We start from the raw sequence: 21,924 nt of genomic DNA on the forward strand, positions 1-21,924 counted from the left end.
AGTTGCTTTTGTGTGCCTAGGGCAGGACTAGAACTCACAACTCAACATCTGGTGATTGGCCCAAGATCAGCCAGCTTTGATGCCTAAAGCAGGACTAGAACTCACTGCCCCCAGTGAAAAGCTGCAAAAAATTTTACTACCACCCTGTGGGCGTGGCTTATTGTATGGGTGTGCCTTGCTGGCCATGTGACTAGGTGGGAGTGGCTTGAAAATCATGTGACTAGGGTGTGGCTTAAAGGTCATGTGACTGGGTGGGAGTGGCTTGCCGACCAAGAGAAGTTTTCAAATACTGGTTGGTGCTTGGACTCTTTTTCAGTGGATTAAGTCACATTTTTTGAATAGCCACAAAATGGACAAATGATAGACAGCATTATTTGTAGAAGAGCACCCTCACATTTTCAGGTTTTGTACTGAACTCACAAGGTTCAGTATAACAGATTAGGCAAGTAGCTCAATTTTCTTTAATTTATTTATTTATTTATTTATTGGATTTGTATGCCGCCCCTCTCCAGAGACTCGGGGCGGCTAACAGCGACAATAAAACAGTGTACAATAGTAATTTGGTATTGATGATTAAAAATCAATTAATATAAAAACCAAACATACATACATACATACCATGCCATAAAAGTTCAGTTCTAGATAATGATTAAAATGATTAAAGCATTTAAGGGTAAAAACATACTACAGTATTTAATTATTTCCTATTTTAAAAGTAATTAAAGATCATACTATGGTACTAAATACATATTGTCCACAAGACAATTAAAAACTATTAAGTATTCAATAAATATTGCATAAACTTACTACACACACACACCCGCAGCAGCCCTTTACTGACTGTCTCCTAATTTATAGTCCAGCACCTTCACCACAACACCAAGCTGAGTTTCATCTCTGAATGAAGTGAAGACTATGGAGGAGAGAAAGAGTAACCAGAGGCAACCCATGAAAATGAGACCACTCTAGGACTTTGCATTACTATATCCTTAATTGGAATAATCCACTACTGTAAACCCATAATGTTGAATTGGTGGCAGGAGAGAAACATTTATTCATAAACAAAACCAGGTCTATTTGAAGCTAAAGCTAACCTACTCTTGAGTTTGTAAAGTGGGTCACTTGTGCAAGTTCACAAAATACACATTTATGTTTCATGGCCTAGTTAAGTCTGCTGTGTATTTAGAGCCATAATCTGAATAGCAAAATTTTGAACAAGGGTCCATGGCTGATTAATTGAAAATTTTATCTATTAAATTGTTATAACTATAAATTGTTATTTCTTAATTTGTGTTGTTATTTAGACTTTTCATTACCGCCATTCCTTTCTATACAATACTGCTTTATTTTACACCATGCTTTTATAGATTTATATAATTACAATATCAATATTATTGTTGTAGAATGTAATAAGATAATGATGGTGTATTTCATGTTAACTCTTAATTATTTAGTTATTTCATACAATTTCATACATTAACATCCAGATTACAGTATATCAAACTAAACTGGGAATTCTGGGAGTTGAAGTCCACAAGTCTTTTTTTAATTTCCCATCAAGTTTTTTTATTTTATAACATATAAAATATATAAAAATTCCATTTTCAATGTAAACAATGTGTTGTCTGGGTACAAATGGTTTTCAGGAATAGTAATCAAAATATTTACAACAGCATTCATTACATTAGTATTGATTATAATAATATTAATAATAACACAACACAAGCTACCTGAATTAACCCATGTTCTGAGTTCACACAATGCACTGAACAATAAGCGAATCAAACAGCCTCAGTTCATACAATACAAGAAACTAATCAAGGTTAATTCTAACCAATTATGCAAGTGCAGCTTGAAAACAACCCTTTTTATCATAAAGCAAATAGACAGTCAATTAATTTACAGACCGTAAACATCAATGCATATATTTTAAAATATATCAGTAACATACACAATTATACATTTTGATCCAATCATTCTTAAATCAATATCTTACTTTGCACCTGCCCATCAGTCTGTTTTTCATCATTTCTTTACACTCCCCTCTGTCTCCATCTCCTCCTCCTACCTTCTTACTCCTTCTCTCCCCCATCTGCTTCTTTCCACTCCCTCTCTTCTCCCCTCACCTTTCTACTTCCTCTTTCTCCCTCTACCTTTCCCTTAGTGATTCTTACCCTAGTTCATCTCATATTTAACAGCATACAAATCCAATAAATAAATACATAAATAAATATTCCCATGCATTTTTAAGCTGTCAGTGTCTCTTCTAAATTAATTATGTTCATATCATTTCTATATATGAAATTCTTTATTCTGGGTATATGCTATTAATCTAATGCTGCCTCCTCAAAACCTAATTTTGTCACCTGCGTCTACCACCAATTTATTCTCCATTTTCTGCTTTTATGGTCATTCTAATTTAATTAGGTTGTCCATTCTTGTATTTGCATCATCATAGTTAACTCCGTCTGTTATGAGTGCAGCAAACATCTGCAAATGCCCTTATCCAGCCCAGTCAGGTAATTAATTAATAAACTCGGATTGTTTGGGTCTAAATTACTTCCCAGAGTATCTTCCGTCAGACTTTTTTTTCCTTTTAACAGGTGGTCCTTGCCTTGCAACAATTCACTTAGTGACCATTCAAGGTTACAATGGGCACTGAAAAAAAGTGATTTATGATATATGATGGTTGCAGTATCCTGGGGACACACGTGATCCCCTTTTGCCACCTTCCCAGCTGGCTTCTTACAAGTAAAGTTAAAGGGGAAAGCCAAATTTCTTGAACAACCTCAAAATGGGTGAACTCAATCTGTATAGTCTGGAGGAAAGAAGGAAAAGGGGGGACATGATTGAAACATTTAAATATGTTAAAGGGTTAAATAAGGTTCAGGAGGGAAGTGTTTTTAATAGGAAAGTGAACACAAGAACAAGGGGACACAATCTGAAGTTAGTTGGGGGAAAGATCAAAGGCAACATGAGAAAATATTATTTCACTGAAAGAGTAGTAGATCCTTGGAACAAACTTCCAGCAGAGGTGGCTGGTAAATCCACAGGAACTGAATTTAAAAATGCCCGCGATAAACATATCTCCATCCTAAGATAAAATGCAGGAAATAGTATTAGGGCAGACTAGATGGACCATGAGGTCTTTTTCTGCCGTCAATCTTCTATGTTTCTAGGTTTCTAACTTCAGTGAAGACACTGTGAAACAATGCAAAATGCATTTAACAACTGCTTTGTTTAGGAATAGAATTGAAATTTGAGGCTCAGTTGTGGGTCATAAAGACTACCGGTACCTATTTCATTTTTGAACAATTCCTACTGTGCATTCTAAAATATATCACTGCAGCCTTTTAAAATTATTTTTAAAGCCTGCTAGCATATAGATGCTTTAAAAAAAAAAAGAATTGGATGCCCCAAAGGCAAAGCAAATGAATCAGAGGAATTTTTATTTTGTTATTTGACCCCCTGTGCTTTGTGATCACTTCCCATCATATAATTTCGCTAAAACACTCAAAATGCTTCTCTCTCGCTCGCTCTCTCCTTCTCCCCCTCCCTTTTTTCCCTCTCTCTCTCTCTCTACTAAAGCTGCCCAGGAGGTTCAATAACTGGAGGAAAAAAACCCATTAAAAGGATTTAAATTCCTTCTCATGTACAAGCTGGCCATTGTGGATTCTTTGAAGTAACACCCAGAAAGTTCTCAAAAGTCTTTTAGCCTTCACCCTTCTCCTTCCTCTGCGTGACTTCTTGACCTCCCAGAAATGTCCCTTTCTCAAAAGTGTGGTTTTATTGCCCGCAAAAGCAGGTGGCTCTTTGTGAAGTTGCCAAGCTGATTGTCTGCGCAGGCTTCCATATGCCCATTGTTATTCGGATGGAAAGAAGAGAGGTCGCCTCAACGCAGACTGTGGAAACTTTTGCATCTCATTTGGAAACCAAGGACCCAGAGAATGGAGGAAGAATGGAGAGAGGCACACAGTGAAAGATGCTTGAGGTCTTTCCCCGCGGCCCTGCCAGCTGACATTGTTTGGCGGACGGGACTTGGAGAAGGCCGACCCTGTGGGCCTTTACTGGTCACAGCCAGGTACGAGGCAGGAGGCGGTCCCGTAAATAGTCTAGCCCAGTGTTTCCCAACCTTGGCAACTTGAAGATATCTGGACTTCAACTCCCAGAATTCCCGAGCCAGCATTCGCTGGCTGGGGAATTTGTTTGTTTGTTTGTTTGTTTTGTCCAATACATAATACACATTGAAGAGAAAGATATGTAACAATATAAGTAAAGAAAATAATAGAAAAAAAGATATAAAAGTATAGGTGAACATATTTGAAAGGAAGAAAAGATAAATGAGATAAGGAGAGACAATTGGACAGGGGACGGAAGGCACACTGGTGCACTTATGCACGCCCCTTACTGACCTCTAAGGAACCTGCAGAGGTCAATCGTGGATAGTCTAAGGGAAAAATGTTGGGTGTTAGTGGTTGACCCTACTGAGTCAGGTAATGAGTTCCACGCTTCAACAACTCAATTGCTGAAGTCATATTTTTTACAGTCAAGTTTGGAGCGGTTAATATTAAGTTTGAATTCTGGGAGTTGAAGTCCAAATATCTTCAAGTTGCCAAGGTTGGGAAACACTGGGCTAGCCCTTAGCCACTTAGGGCTTTAAAGTTGATAACCGACACCTAATTGTATCCCAAACTGACTGGTAACCAATGTAGCTCGCATAGAATTCTGGGAATTGAAGTCCACAAGTCTTAAAGTTGTGTAGGAACTCCTAGAAAAAATGAAATATCCTAGGAAAATAATAAAAAGTCAGAATATTACATAGAGTACGTATTGAACTGAATGGTGATTATGTGGAAAAAATAATGTACTACCTATGCTACAACCCATATAACTTTTGTTAAAATACACTGCTCAAAAAGAAGTGGGGGGACACACACTTAAACAACACAATATAACTCCAAGTGAATCAAACTTCTGTGAAATAAAACTGTCCACTTAGGAAGCAACACTGATTGACAATCAATTTCACATGCTGTTTTGTGCACATTCAACTTTGCACAGAACAAAGTCTTCCGTGAGAAGATTTCATTCATTCAGATCTAGGGTGTGTCCTTTGAGTGTTTCCTTTATTTTTTTTTAGCAGTATACAGTGATACATCGTCTTATGAACTTAATTGGTTCCAGGACAAGGTTTGTAAGGTGAAAGGTTTGTAAGACGAAACAATGTTTCCCTTAGGAATCAATGGAAAAGCGATTAATGCATGCAAACCCAAAACTCACACCTTTTGCCAGCCAAAGCGCCCGTTTTTGCGCTGGTGGGATTCCCCTGAGGCTCCCCTCCATGGGAAACACCACCTCCGGACTTCCGTGTTTTTGTGATGCTGCAGGAAAATCCCAGCAGCGCAAAAACAGGTCCTTCGCTGGCAATGGAAGTCCGGAGGTGGGGTTTCCCAACGAGGGAAGTCTCATCGAAATTGCAGCATCGCAAAAACATGGAAATCCTCGAAACCCCATCTCCGGACTTCTGTGTTTTTGTGATGCTGCGATTTCGCTGAGGCTCCCCTCGCTGGGAAACCCCACCTCCGGACTTCTGTTGCCAGCGAAGCCCCTGTTTTTGCGCTGCTGGGATTCCCCTGCAGCATCGCAAAAACACGGAAGTCCGGAGGTGGTGTTTCCCATGGAGGGGAGCCTCAGGGGAATCCCAGCAGTGCAAAAACGGGCGCTTCACTGGCAACAGAAGTCCGGAGGCGGGGAATCCCTGTGGCAGCAGCTTGGTTTTGTAAGGTGGAAATAGTTTAGAAGAGGGAAAAAAATCTTAAACCCCGGGTTTGTATCTCAAAAAGTTTGTATGATGAGGGGTTTGTAAGACGAGGTATCATTGTATTTTTTTGAGCAGTATTTATTTGTTCTCTGTATTGAAAAAAAGAATCTTGTAACCTTACTTTCCGGATCACCCTCGTATGTAGCCGTACTAACATTTCATCTGAACTTGATTCTCTGTACTAACTTCTCTGCCTACTTGGCAGCTGCTTCCTCTGCAGTGGGACATTTGCTTCTCTCCTCTGATGCTTCATGGCACATGCTAGCTTGGCCAGAGCTGGGGACCCCTCCCACATTTGTGGCCAACTGCCGGAACCCAAGCCTCTTGGTTAGTCCAGATGCCCACTTGTCACCGCGTCAGTTGTCTTGGGTTTCTCTTAAGACCGCTTGTGTCTCCCTTCCTTCCCAGCTGTGCATCGTTCTTCCTGTGCAATAAGATCCCCTGGCATTGCTCGCAGCTGCAGTCAGATACCAAAGGAACAGAGATCGGTTAAAATTAGACCCCACTCCCACCCATCAAAATGTCCAGAGATACTTCACCAGAAGAGCCCTTCACTCCTCTACCCGTAACAGAACACCCTACGAAACTAGACTTACAATCCTGGGTCTAGAAAGCTTAGAACTAAGAAGCCTCAAACATGATCTAAGTATTGCCCACAAGATCCTATGCTGCAACGTCCTGCCTGTCAAAGAGTACTACAGCTTCAACTACAACAACACAAGAGCCCACAACAGATACAAGCTTAATATTAACCGCTCCAAACTGGACTGTAAAAAATACGACTTTAGTAATCGAGTTGTCGAAGCGTGGAATTCACTACCGGACTTTCTAGTATCATCCCCTAACCCCCAACACTTAACCCTTAGACTATCCACAGTTGACCTCACCAAGTTCCTAAGAGGTCAGTATGGGGTGTACATAAGTGCACCAGAGTGCCTGCCATCCCCTGTCCTATTGTCTCTCCTATATCTCCTATATATCTTCTCTTCTATCCCTATATCTTTTCCTGCTATTCTCTCATAGTTATATTTCACTCCTTTATTTTCTCCTGTATTCCCCCTTTAATACATTCTACCTGATTATATCCTCTATAACTCTCACTGTGTATTATTGTGTATTGGACAAAACAAACAAATAAATAATAAAATAAGTCTTATTATTATTTTTATTTATTAATTAGATTTGTATGCCGCCCCTCTCCGTAGACTCAGGGCGGCACCCAAATCTTGTCTTCTGTAGCCCTTACATACTCATGGATTAAATTACTGTATTGCAACAGCAATTTATTAGGTAGGATTTGGCTGGGACATGGCAGTAGCTTTCCTCACTTGCAGAGTTCAATGTTTCCTGAACAGTTTGGGATGAGTCAATGTTACCCCCTGCTTGTGATGCTGTCTTTATCTCACCCTCAGCCATGATTTAAGTAGTCTTATCCCACTGTTTTGTCTTCCACAAATCAATTTTATTTCAGCACACATATTTTCTCCTTAAACCACACTAAGCTGATTTTACAACTACCATATTTTTCAATTATAAAACCGCACCTTTTTCCTCCCTAAAAGAGGCTGATAATTTGGGTGCATTGTTTCTCTCTGCAAAGAATGTTTTCCAAGCCCTAAGACTTTGCAGGGTTTTCTTCATTGCTCTAACTTGTTCTGAATAAGTTTCTTTTCAGCCCTAACTAGATGCTAACGATATTTCCAGCTCTTACTAACTTGCAAACTCTTTCATTGTTACTCTCTGCAAAGAATGTTTTCCAAGCCCTAAGTCTTTGTAGTATGTTTGTTTTATGAATTGGTCTAACTTGCTCCAAATGTTTGTTTCCAGGCCTAACCAGGTGCTAACAATGTTCCCAGGTTTGTAAGGGGCGTGCATAAGTGCACCACTGGGCCTACTGTTCCTGTCCTACTGCCCTATTGTCCGCTTTTATCGTCACTTTTTACTTATGTTTATACAAACTACTTATGCATATCTGACAAATATAGATAAATAGAATAAAGATCCATACACAATTTCTTCCCTTCCTCATTCTCCCCTCTTCAAATTCAAAGAGGAACTTTATTTTCTGCAATGCATCTCAATTCTCAACATCTAAACTGCACGTAATTTAAAAAATGTGCTGTAATGTTTCCCCAAGGTTAAAGGGACTCTATTAATGTCTGGACAGCTTCCAGGACCAGTAATTATAATTTTGACGCCTTGGAATTCCAAAATGAGTTTTAATTAGAAATGGATTTTTTCCACCCTTCCTTCTCCGCTTTTTCTCTGGAAGGCTTCTTTCCACTGTTTCAATTAATTTTCCCATCTCCAAATCTGTCAGTTATTAATAACAGGTGAAAAGTTCCTTTTGTAGCTGCACTTGGCTTTTTTTGGAGAATCATCTTTTTTTTTTTTTTTAAACACATTGCCACATGTTTTTTTCCATGCTTCGCCCTAGCCAGGAAATTGAGAAATTCAACACAAACAGAAATAATCAAACGTGTATAAACATGGTTCCACTCATTCAATCCGTCCAAGAGAGTTGGCTGGTTTTGTTTTTCCCGACGTCGGCTAATTTGGCAGATCTGATAGATCGTTATTATGTGATAATGAAAAATCTCTGTTTTGCGGGGACTTGTCAGTGACTTTCCCAGCCAGCTTCCGACAAACCAAGTCAGTGGAGGAAGCTGGATTTATTTATTTATTTATTTATTTATTTTGTCCAATACACAATGAGGGTTTTTAGTGGGTATATATCTATATACACATAGTAAAATACATGATGAAGGTTATAGAGGAGATACTCATAGTAAAATATGTCTAAGAAATAATAGAAAAGAAGATATAGGAATAGAATATATAGGAATAGAATATATAGAATATATAGAATATAGTAACAGAGTATATATATACACACACACACACACACACACACACACACACACACACACACACACACATATATATATATATATATATATATATATATATATATATATATATATATATATATATTTTTCTTATGTCGAATCACCCTGGTATCTATCCTGGTCTCCCTTAATTTTAAAATTCCAGCTATAAACATTTAACATATATATATATATATATATGAATAGAGTATATCATGAAAGAATAGAAGAAGAGATATAGGAATAGAAGAAAGGTATAGGAGATATAGGAGAGTAATAGGACAGGGGATGGAAGGCACTCTAGTGCACTTGTACTCGCCCCTTGCTGACCTCTTAGGAATCTGGATAGGTCAACCGTAGATAATCTAAGGGTAAAGTGTTGGGGGTTTGGGGATGACACTATGGAGTCTGGTAATGAGTTCCACGCTTCGACAACTCTGTTACTGAAGTCATATTTTTTACAGTCAAGTTTGGAGCGGTTAATATTAAGTTTAAATCTGTTGTGTGCTCTTGTGTTGTTGTGGTTGAAGCTGAAGTAGTCGCCGACAGGCAGGACGTTGCAGCATATGATCTTGTGGGCAATACTTAGATCTTGTTTAAGGCGTCTTAGTTCTAAACTTTCTAGGCTCGCTGTGTTTCATCCTTCAACTGCACTTCAGCTGTCATAAAAAATGGGGGGGGGCGTCGGTGTTGGAATTTGGGAGGGGGGAAGTTTGCTGGAGAGGCCCAAGTAAGTTTCGTTTCTTCTGGTGAAGGCCAGGGGAGTGTCGTTTGTCCTGGCGATGACGGTGAAGATGTGTCCACCTGATGAAGATGGACAATGAGGATTGGTTGTCTTGCCAAGGGGGGAAATTGGGGTTACTTCAATATAGAACTACGGCGCCTAAAACACGATTTGAGTATTGCCCACAAGATCATATGCTGCAACGTCCTACCGGTCAATAACTACTTCAGCTTCAACCACAACAACACAAGAGCACGCAACAGATTCAAACTTAATACGAACCGCTCCAAACTTGACTGTAAAAAATATGATTTCAACAATTGAGTTATCGAAGCGTGGAACTCATTACCGGACTCAATAGTGTCAACCCCTAACCCCCAACACTTCTCCCTTAGACTCTCCATGATTGACCTCTCCAGGTTCCTAAGAGGCCAGTAAGGGGCGTACATATGTGCACTGGAGTGCCTTTCGTCCCCTGTCCAATTGTCTTTCCTTTCTCTCACTTATCATATATATTCTCTTTCTTTCATATATCCTCTCCTCTAAGTTCACTTTACCCTTATATATATTACTACATGTCTATTTTTCTTCCTATGTATTTGTGAATTGGACAAATGAATAAATAAATAAAATAAAACTATCGCACCTTTTTCCTCAGACTTTGCTTTGCTTTCAATGCATTCACTTCTGATTTAGTAAAATTCACTTTTGAAGTTCAAAACAGACTCTATTTTATTTATTTATTTTATTTATTCATTTTGTCCAATACACAATATGTATGGAAGACAATAGACATGAAGTAATATATATAAAGATAATATGTAAAAATAGAGGAGATATATGAAAGGAAGAAAATATATATGATATATAAGATAAAGGAAAGACAATTGGACAGGGGACGAAAGGCACTCCAGTGTACTTATGTACGCCCCTTACTGGCCTCTTAGGAACCTGGAGAGGTCAATCGTGGAGAGTCTAAGGGAGAAGTGTTGGGGGTTAGGGGTTGACACAATTGAGTCCGGTAATGAGTTCCACGCTTTATTTTATTTTATTTTATTTATTGGATTTGTATGCCACCATTCTCCGAGCCCTCGGGGTGGGTCACAGGGGGTCACACTATTTTCCAGGGCAAAAGGAAGAAACTGAACAAAGAGGAAGAAGGAGAAAGAGGGAGAAAAGGAGGAGGGAGAAGAAGAGAAGAAGAGGAGGAGGAGAATGGGAAGGATGAGAGGAGAAAGAGGATGAAAAAGGAGAAGAAAAATTATTGATGTTAGGAGGAGGAGGAGGGAGAGGAGGAGGAGGGAGAGAGAGAAGAACTCCTTAAAACACATCTCTGTCACGAGGCATGGGGAAATTGATTCCCCTGGACCGTTCTGTTTTATGCATGGTTTGTATGAGATGTTTTAAATTCTTTTAACTATTGGATTTGTACTGTTTTTATTGTTGTGAGCTGCCCCAAGTCTTCTAATAAATAATAATAATAATAATAATAACAACAACAATAATAATAATGAAAGAAAGAAAGAAAGAAAAAGAAAGAGAGAAGGAGAATGAAAGAATGAGAGAGGACAAGTCAGAGAGAACCAGACAGGAAAAGAAAATGAGAAAGAAAATGCAAAAGGAAGGAAGAAGAAAGTGAACGAAGGTGAAGGAGGAGGAGGGAGGGAGAAAAGGGGGAAGGAGAAGGAGAAGAGAAGAGGAGGAGGAGAATGGACAGGATGAGAATAGGAAGAGGATGAAAAAGGAGAAGAATTATTGATAGAAACATAGAAGACTGACGGCAGAAAAAGACCTCATGGTCCATCTAGTCTGCCCTTATACTATTTCCTGCGTTTTATCTTACAATGGATATATGTTTATCCCAGGCATGTTTAAATTCAGTTACTGTGGATTTACCAACCACGTCTGCTGGAAGTTTGTTCCAAGGATCTACTACTCTTTCAGTAAAATAATATTTTCTCATGTTGCTTCTGATCTTTCCCCCAACTAACTTCAGATTGTGTCCCCTTGTTCTTGTGTTCACTTTCCTATTAAAAACACTTCCCTCCTGGACCTTATTTAACCCTTTAACGTATTTAAATGTTTCGATCCTGTCCCCCCTTTTCCTTCTGTCCTCCAGACTATACAGATGGAGTTCATGAAGTCTTTCCTGATACGTTTTATGCTTAAGACCTTCCACCATTCTTGTAGCCCGTCTTTGGACCCGTTCAATTTTGTCAATATCTTTTTGTAGGTGAGGTCTCCAGAACTGAACACAGTGCTCCAAATGTGGTCTCACCAGCGCTCTATATAGCGGGATCACAATCTCCCTCTTCCTGCTTGTTATACCTCTAGCTATGATGATTTGGAAGCGGAGGGAGAGAGGGAGAGGGAGGGAGGGAAAGTTTTCCCCTTTTTCCAAAAGAGCAGCAGCCGCTGCAGACGAATACAAAGAGCAAATAGAAAGCTTCTTCCACCACAGAGCAGCCTTTCGGCCGCTGAAAGTGGATCTAGGGCTGGAACAGATTTCCAAGAGATTCCTTGCAATTCGGAATCAAATTTCCCTCTGGTGGTGGTGTGGGGGGCTGGGAGACCTTGGAATAGACCCTCCGAAACCTGCAGCTGTTCCAAAGGCTCCGTGCGGCCGGGCTGCTTGGCTTCCCGGTCTTCTTCCCTTTTCTCTGATTGGGGGGAGAAGTTAATGGAAATGGGGGGGGGGGTTTGTCTGTGAGAAGTCTCCCCCCCACACACCCTTCCTTCTTTTTTTTAAATTTATTTTTATTTATTTATTGGATTTGTATGCCGCCCCTCTCCGTAGACTCGGGGCGGCTAACAACAATAATAAAAAACATCATGTAAATCCAATACTAAAAACAACTAAAAAACCCTTATTGTAAAGCTAAACATCCATACAAACATACCATGCATAAATTGTATAGGCCTAGGGGGATAGAATATCTCAGTTCCCCCATGCCTGATCGCAGAGGTGAGTTTTAAGGAGCTTACGAAAGGCAAGGAGGGTGGGGGCAATTCTAATCTCTGGGGGGAGTTGGTTCCAGAGGGACGGGGCCACCACAGAGAAGGCTTTTACCCTGGGCCCCGCCAAGTGACATTGTTTTGTTGACGGGACCCGGAGAAGGCCGACTCTGTGGGACCTAATCGGTCGCTGGGATTCGTGCGGCAGAAGGCGGTCTCGTAGATACCCTGGTCCGGTGTCATGAAGGGCTTTATAGGTGATGACTAACACTTTCAATTGTGACCGGAAACTGATGGGCAACCAATGCAGACTGCGGAGTGTTGGTGTTACATGGGCATTTTTGGGAAAGCCCATGATTGCTCTCGCAGCTGCATTCTGCACGATCGGAAGTTTCTGAACACTTTTCAAAGGTAGCCCCATGTAGAGAGCATTTTGCCCAGGATCTCCAGCAATGTGATCCTTTTTATTATTATTTATTTATTTACTTTGTCAAACAATTATAGGGTGGTAATTTGTACAAATAAAACCTTAGATAAGTAATGATAAAAAGTAACAAAAGAAGACAATAGGACAGGGACGGTAGGCACAGTGGTGCGCTTATGCACGCCCCTTACAGACCTCTTAGAAAGGGGGAGAGGTCTATTGTAGATAGTCTAAGATTAAAGGTTTTGGGGTTAGGAGTAGAAACCACAGAATCAGGTAGTGCATTCCAGGCGTTGATTACTCTGTTGCTGAAGTCGTATTTCTTGCAGTCGAGTTTGGAGCGGTTGACATTTAGCTTAAATCGATTTCGTGTTCGTGTGTTGTTGCGGTTGAAGGTGAAATAGTCGTTACCAGGTAGGACATTTTGGTATATGATTTTATGAACTATAATTAAGTCGGAACGGAGATGACAGAGTTGTAAGTCGTCTAAACCAAGAATTTCAAGTCTGGCAGAGTAAGGTATTTTGTTGTGAGAAGAGGAGTGAAGGACTCTCCTTGTGAAATTCTCCTCTTTATCAACTTCTTTCCAACCATTCGTGTGTGTGTGTGTCCGAGATACGAACCCGGGGTTCAGAAATTTTTTGCCTCTTCTTACAAACGTTTTCCGTCTTACGAACCCACCACCGCTGCCTCCGAGAAGCCCCGCCGCCTGGCTGTTGCTTTTTGAAACAGCCGGGGGGCTTCTCAGCGTCCTCCTGAACCCGAACTCCAAACCCGAACTTCCAGGTTCGGCGTTCAGGAGGCCGCCGAGAAGCCCCCCGGCTGTTTTAAAAGGTGACAGCCGTGTGGCGAGGCTTCTCAGCGAAAGTTCGGGTTCGGGAGGCCGCTTTGGGTTTTTGGCTGGGAGGGAGGGCAGGAGGTCCGGCGCTGGGGGGAGGGAGTCAGGAAGGTCCTCCTGCTCCCCCCCAGCGAAAAACACAAAGGCGGTCTGCCGCGGCCCGCGGAGCAATGGGAAGCTGAATCCTGGCTCAAGCGGGCGGCGGCAGACCGTCTTTGTGTTTTTCGCTGGGGAGGGGAAGCAGGAGGATCTTCCTGACTCCCTCCCCCCAGCGCCGGACCTCCTGCCCTCCCTCCCAGCCAAAAACCCAAAGCGGCCTCCCGAACAAAGGGCTGGTGAACAAAGGGCAGAACTTTCGGCTTCTGGGTGGATGGGAGGAGCTAAGCGGCCGGAGGAATCAATGTAAAATGCCACTGGGCTGGCAACGTCTCCGGCTGCTCAGCTCCTCCTGTGCAGCCCGAAGCCGAAAGAAAAGCGGCGGAGGCTGCAAACAGGCTTTGGGTTTTTGGCTGGGGGGGGGAGTTAGGAAGGTCCTACGCCCCCCCCCCCAGCCAAAAACCCAAAGCCTGTCTGCTGCCGCACGGTTTGACCTTCGGTTTGACCTTCCCATTCCTCCACGTCACTTCGCCGCTCCTGTCCTGGCTAAACCGTGCGGCAGCAGACAGGCTTTGGGTTTTTGGCTGGGGGTGGGAGTTAGGAAGGTCCTCCTGCTCCCCCCCGAGCCGAAAACCCAAAGGCGGTCTGCCACCGCTGGCTTGAGCCAGGAGGCATTCAGGACAAAGTGCGTGGAGGGTTTGGCGTTGGGGTTTGGCGTTCGGGTTCAGGAGGCTGCTGGGAAGCCTCCCGGCTGTTTTAAAAGGTGACAGCCGGGCTGCGGGGCTTCCCAGCAGCCTCCCGAACCCCGAAACTTTGCCAAACTTCCGGGTTCGGGAGGCTGCTGGGAAGCCCCCCCCCCCCCCCCGCCGGCTGTTTTAAAAGGTGACAGCCAGGCGGCAGTGGTTTTTTTTCGGGGTTTTTTTTTGTGTTGCACAGATTAATTGACTTTACATTGTTTCCTATGGGAAACAATGTTTCGCCTTACGAACCTTTCGTCTTACGAACCTCCCCTTGGAACCAATTAGGTTCGTATCTTGAGGTACCACTGTATATATATATATATATATATGTTTTCGTAAATTTTCACGGGTATATGTATGTAGATTGTTCTGAGTTCGGGTTTTGCCCTGTGTAATGTTTTGCATGTCTATGCGACGTTTCGGTGAAATCACATTCACCATCATCAGGCTGGAGTTCCAATCTTTGTGTTTTTGCAAATGAATATTAGCAACTGACATTTCTTCTTAGCATGTAGTGTGGGGGTGGAGATTTGCTTTGAATGTAGCAAATAGATTGGGTGACTATGCTTCCGTGATCTGATTGGTTGGTGTAATCATGGTTATAGAAGGAATGGCATGAAGATTATGAAGTGTTTTGTTTAAGTCTGATATCCAAATATAAAATTCTAAAATCATAATAATTAAAGGATTGACCTATTGATTATAATGAGGTGTTTATTTTGTTTAAGGCTGGTTTCCAAATCTCTGGCAGGCGCGAGGTATCATCCCTTTTATTTAAACAAAAAGATCTTTTTTCAATTTCAATAGCTTCTAGAGAGATTCTTTTATATAAATTCTCTGTTTTGTGGAGTAATTTAGTTTTTTCAAAGTCAATTTCGTGCCCTGTTTTTTTAATGTGCTGGACAAGGGAGGAGGTCTTCTCCTGTTTCTTGACTGCATTCATATGTTCTGCCATGCGCTGGCTCACTCTTCGGTTAGTTTGTCCAATGTATGTGGCTGCACATGTTTTGCAAGGGATTTCATAGATACCTTGGTATTCTAATTGGATTTTATCTTTGGGGCTCCTTAGGATATTAGATATTTTTTGGTTAGTGCAAAATGAGGTTTTGATGTTATGTTTTTGTAGAATTTTACTAATTTTATCCGTGGTGCCTTTGATGTAAGGAAGGATGGTGGTGCCATTGTCCTGTTCTTGATCTTGTTTTTTGGGGGGTGTCTCTTTATTGATCAATAAAGAGACACCCCCCAAAAAACAAGATCAAGAACAGGACAATGGCACCACCATCCTTCCTTACATCAAAGGCACCACGGATAAAATTAGTAAAATTCTACAAAAACATAACATCAAAACCTCATTTTGCACTAACCAAAAAATATCTAATATCCTAAGGAGCCCCAAAGATAAAATCCAATTAGAATACCAAGGTATCTATGAAATCCCTTGCAAAACATGTGCAGCCACATACATTGGACAAACTAACCGAAGAGTGAGCCAGCGCATGGCAGAACATATGAATGCAGTCAAGAAACAGGAGAAGACCTCCTCCCTTGTCCAGCACATTAAAAAAACAGGGCACGAAATTGACTTTGAAAAAACTAAATTACTCCACAAAACAGAGAATTTATATAAAAGAATCTCTCTAGAAGCTATTGAAATTGAAAAAAGATCTTTTTGTTTAAATAAAAGGGATGATACCTCGCGCCTGCCAGAGATTTGGAAACCAGCCTTAAACAAAATGAACACCTCATTATAATCAATAGGTCAATCCTTTAATTATTATGATTTTAGAATTTTATATTTGGATATCAGACTTAAACAAAACACTTCATAATCTTCATGCCATTCCTTCTATAACCATGATTACACCAACCAATCAGATCACGGAAGCATAGTCACCCAATCTATTTGCTACATTCAAAGCAAATCTCCACCCCCACACTACATGCTAAGAAGAAATGTCAGTTGCTAATATTCATTTGCAAAAACACAAAGATTGGAACTCCAGCCTGATGATGGTGAATGTGATTTCACCGAATGAAATATTCTCATTGAATACTTTGTTCTGTACAAAGTTAATGTGCTGACAACATGTGAAATTGATTGTCAATCAGTCTTGCTTCCTATGTTGACAGACGTTTGATTTACTTGGAGTTATATTGTGTTGTTTAAGTGTTCCCTTTATTTCTCTGAGCATAGATCTATTTCAAGCTAATTTGATCTCATCAGTTAGCTATACCCTTACTGGGATTTGAACCTGGGTGGCCTGCCTGTAAGGCAGTAACTTCAGTTACTTATTAACACTAAAATTCCATTGGGTCCGAGATCTGAAAGTTGGGGGCATGCGAAATGTTTACTTCTTCCTGGGGATGGGGGGGGGGACGGGGGCTAACAGAAAATAATTGAGAAGCACTGCCCTATATTAATCTCTCTTGCAAACAAACATCCTGGAGCCTGCCCCCCTCCATCTATTGGTGTAGTCTCCCAATTCTTCCTCTTTTCCTACAGCCATACGTTGTGGTTCATTTGATAATAATGGCTCTCATAATAGGTATAGCACAGCGTAAGCAGAATTGGGAAAGCCAAGCAACATGCTAACAAAAGGAAGCATTGCAGTGAGTGAAGGGACCGCTTGGTGCCATGAAATATCTCAGGATTCACAGCGAGAGGCAGCAGATGTTCTCTGGGGACAAGGCTATTCAACTCGATGGCTGTTTATCCCACCCCACTCCACCCCATAAAACCACAGATGGCCTGCCTTGAAGATCAGCTGCTATGGAATAGCTGCGGAAGAGGCCAATTGTCGATTTGTCCACGTTTGTTTCTTTTCTGGATGTTTTTATTTATTTTTTTATTTTGTCCACACAATGAGGGTTTTAGTGGGTCTATATATATTCAGCAAAAAAACCCCATGTGATGTATGTATGTATGTATGTATGTATGTATGTATGTATGTATGTATGTATATATATATATATAGTCCCCTTTTTTTTTTTTGCTGAATTTGAAAATTAAGGGAGACTAGGATAGATCTATTTTGGCCTTATTTTGGCCTCATCAGCTAGCCATACCCACTGGGACTTGAACCTGCAACCTTTGCCTTGTAAGGCAGAGAATTATCCTCTAGGCTACAGTATCCAATCCCTTCAGCTATATGTATGTATGTATGTATATATATGTGTGTGTGTGTGTGTGTGTGTTTTCATAGATTTTCACAGGTACAGGTATGACGGTCTTGGTATACAGTGATCCCTCGAGTATCGCGAGGGTTACATTCCAAGACCCCTCGCGATACTCGATTTTTCGCAATATAGTGGTGCGGAAGTAAAAACACCATCTGCGCATGCGCACCTTTTTTCCCATGGCCGCGCATGCGCAGATGGTGTTTTCACTTCCACACCTGGCCCAGGGAAGGTTCCTTCCGCCGCCCAGCAGCTGATCTGCTCGGCAGCGCCGCAAAGGGGAAACCCCGATCTTCGGCTCCTCGCTGCTGCCGCGCCGGCCGCTTGTCCGCCGGCCGCTTGTCCGCCGGCCACTTGTCCGCCGGCCGCTTGTCCGCCGCTTGTCCGCCCGCCGAACTTCCGCGTTTGGCTTCAGGACTCAGCTGGGAAGAGGCACGGCTGTTTTAAAAGGTCGCAGCCGGCCTGGGGGGCTTCCCAGCACCCCCCCGAACCCGGGTTGGGGGTTCGGGGGGGGTGCTGGGAAGCCCCCCCAGGCCGGCTGCGACCTTTTAAAACAGCCGCGCCGCTTCCCAGCTGACTCCCGAAGCCAAACCCGGAAGTGGTTTTTTTTTTAATTAATATTTTTTTTAAAATCGCGATATAGCGTTTCGCGAAGATCAAGATCGCGAAACTCGAGGGATCACTGTATTCGAGTTTCTTCCCATGTAGGATTTAGACATTTCTGGCGACGTTTCGACGAGGTCCCACTCGTCATCTTCAGGTTGGTGCTTCTGTCCTTGTTCTGTGTTCGCCCTAGAACAAGGACAGAAGCACCAGCCTGAAGATGACGTGTGGGACCTCGTCGAAACGTCGCCAGAAATTTCTAGAGGAGATACTCATAGTAAAATATATCTAAGAAAAAAATAGAAAAGAAGATATAGGAATAGAACATATCAGTGAAAGAATAGAAGAAGAGATATAGGAATAGAAGAAAGGTATAGGAGATATAGGAGAGCAATAGGACAGGGGACGGAAGGCACTCTAGTGCACTTGTACTCGCCCCTTCCAGTTTGTCCATTGGATTTTTTTGCCTCTGGGGCTTCAGGGATACTGATAAAAAAAAATAAAGGGAACACTTAAACAACAGAATATAACCCCAAGTAAATCAAACTTCTTTGAAATCAAACTGTCCACTTAGGAAGCAACACTGACTGACAATCAATTTCACCTGCTGTGGTGCACATTCAACTTTGTACAAAACAAAGTATTCAGTGAGAATATTTAATTCATTCAGATCTAGGGTGTGTTCTTTGAGTGTTCCCTTTGTTTTTTTGAACAGTGTACTTTTTGGTGTTTGAATCTGCATTCATTTCCTTCCATTTTAAGGGCGAGATTGACTTGCAGAGTTTAGTGTTAATAAACTCTTTGCTTTTTAAAAAAAATGCAGTTAAACCTCGTATAATTAAAATTTATGCATAGCCGCAGCAGGAAATCGCTTGTTTCATTAGAATGGTAACCTTTGAACACAACAAACAACGCTTTGAATTTTGAGACCGAGTATTTAAAATGAATTTATGTTATTTGACTGCTTGTTTTTGCCCCAATCTCTATTTTCAGACAGTTCTTGAAACCAAAACTTTTACAATGGGAGATTGATCTTTTCCGGGGGTTTTGGTGATGGAATCTTACAATTAAATCCCTTCTTTTGAACCTTATAGCTTTACTCCTCTGTAAAGAACAGACCAAGGCAAATAGCTTAGACCAGAGATCGGCAACCTTAAGCACTCGGACCCATATCCCACAGAAAAGAAAACACCAGGAGCCACAAAACTCTTCCGGTGCCTGACTGTTTTCTGAGCGGCTACAACACTAGCATTAAAGGTTGTGTTTTCTTCTGAAACTTTTATTTTCTTGGATTTATCCATGGTTGGCCTACTGGGGGTCAAAAAGTGTAGTAAATTTATTTATTTTATTTATTGGATTTGTATGCCGCCCCTCTCTGCAGACTCAGGACGGTTAACAACAATGATAAAAAACAACATGTAACAATCCAATTTAATAAAACAACTAAAAACCCTTATTATAAAAACCAAACATACACACAGACATACCATACATAACTTGTAATGGTCTAGGGGAAGGAATATCCTAACTCCCCCATGCCTGGCGACAAAGGTGGGCCTTGAGTAATTTGCGAAAGACAAGGAGGGTGGGGGCCGTTCTAATCTCTGGGGGGAGTTGATTCCAGAGGGAAGACATTGTTTGGCCGACGGGACCCGGAGAAGGCCAACTCTGTGGGACCTTATCGGCCCCTGGGATTCGTGCGGTAGAAGGCGGTTCCGGATGTATTCTGGCCCAATGCCATGTAGGGCTTTAAAGGTCATTACCAACACTTTGAATTGTGACCGGAAACTGATCGGCAGCCAGTGCAAATTGCCAGTCAGTGGGTGTCGCACATTGGCAGTTGTGCCACATATTTGAAGTGACAGGAAGCTGCAGCAGAGGGATGAAAGAGCCACATGTGGCTCCAGAGCCGTGGGTTGCTGACCCCTGATGGCGAACCTATGGCATGTGTGCCACAGGTGGCACATGGAGCCATATCTGAGGACACATGAGGCATTGTCCTGTCAGCTCCAGCGAGCATGTATGTGTCCCAGATAATTGATTTTCAGCCTTCCAGATTGATCTTTTCCATTTTTTTTGGTCCTTCTGTGATGGAGTCTTACAATTAAATCCCTTCTTTTGTACCTTATAGCTTTGCTCTCCTCTAAAGACCAAGGCAAATGGCTTAGACCAGGGCTCTGCAACCTTAAGTACTTGGGCCCATTTCCTACAGAAAAGAAAACAACGGGAGCCACAAAACTCTTCCTGTGCCTGACTATTTCCTGAGCGGCCACAACACTAGCATATATAGTATTAAATACTGTATATTGGCAGTTGTGTCATATATTTTGAGTGCCAGGGAGCTGCAGCAGAGGGATGAAAGAGCCAAATGCAGCTCCAGAGCTGTGGGTTGCTGACTCCTGGCTAAGACCATGGAACTATGTATTTGTCCAATACATAATACACATTGAAGAGAATAGATATATAATAATATAAAGAATAGAAGAAAATATATAAAAGTATAGGTGAACATGTTTGAAAGGAAGAAAAAATAAATGAGATAAGGAGAGACAATTGGACAGGGGACGGAAGGCACACTGGTGCACTTATGCACGCCCCTTACTGACCTCTAAGGAACCTGGAGAGGTCAATCGTGGAGAGTCTAAAGGAGAAATGTTGGGGGTTAGGGGTTGACACAATTGAGTCCGGTAATGAGTTCCACGCTTCGATAACTCGATTGTTAAAGTCATATTTTTTACAGTCAAGTTTGGAGCGGTTAATATTAAGTTTGAATCTGTTGCATGCTCTTGTGTTGTTGCGATTGAAGCTGAAGTAGTCATTTTTTAATTTTTATTTTATTCATTTGTCCAATACACAGATACATAGGAAGAAAAATAGACATGTGATAATATAAAAGAGGGTGAAAGTGAACTTAGAGGAGAGGATATATGAAAGGAAGAGAATATATATGATAGATGAAAGAAAGGAAAGACAATTGGACAGGGGATGAAAGACACACCAGTGCACTTATGTACGCCCCTTACTAACCTCTTAGGAACCTGGTCAATCATGGAGAGTCTAAGGGAGAAATGTTGGGGGTTAGGGGTTGACACAATTGAGTCCAGTAATGAGTTCCACACTTCGATAACTCGATTGTTGAAATCATATTTTTTACAGTCAAGTTTGGAGCGGTTTGTATTAAGTTTGAATCTGTTGTGTGCTCTTGTGTTGTTGCGGTTGAAGCTGAAGAAGTCATTGACCGGTAGGACGTTGCAGCATATGATCTTGTGGGCAATACTCAAATCGTGTTTTAGGCGCCATAGTTCTAGGCTTTCTAGGCCTGGGATTGTTAGTCTATTTTCGTAGGGTATTCTGTTTCAAGTGGAGGAGTGAAGGGCTCTTCTGGTGAAATATCTTTGGACGTTTTCAAGGGTGTTGATGTCTGAGATGTGGTATGGGTTCCAGACAGATGAGCAGTAGTCTAGGATGGGTCTGGCAAAGGTTTTGATGGGACCCTGAGGAGACCAACTCTGTGGGACCTCACTGGACACTGGGACTCATGCGGCAGAAGGTGGTCTCGGAGATCATTCTGTTAATTCTTCGGTTGTCTTTTTCATAGTAAAACAAACCGCTGATGGGAGATAAAGAGTTTCTGTAGTTTGTGTCTAACACTTCC

This window comes from Erythrolamprus reginae, chromosome 2 (genome assembly GCF_031021105.1).
Source record: "Erythrolamprus reginae isolate rEryReg1 chromosome 2, rEryReg1.hap1, whole genome shotgun sequence".
Classification (NCBI taxonomy): Eukaryota; Metazoa; Chordata; class Lepidosauria; order Squamata; family Dipsadidae; genus Erythrolamprus; species Erythrolamprus reginae.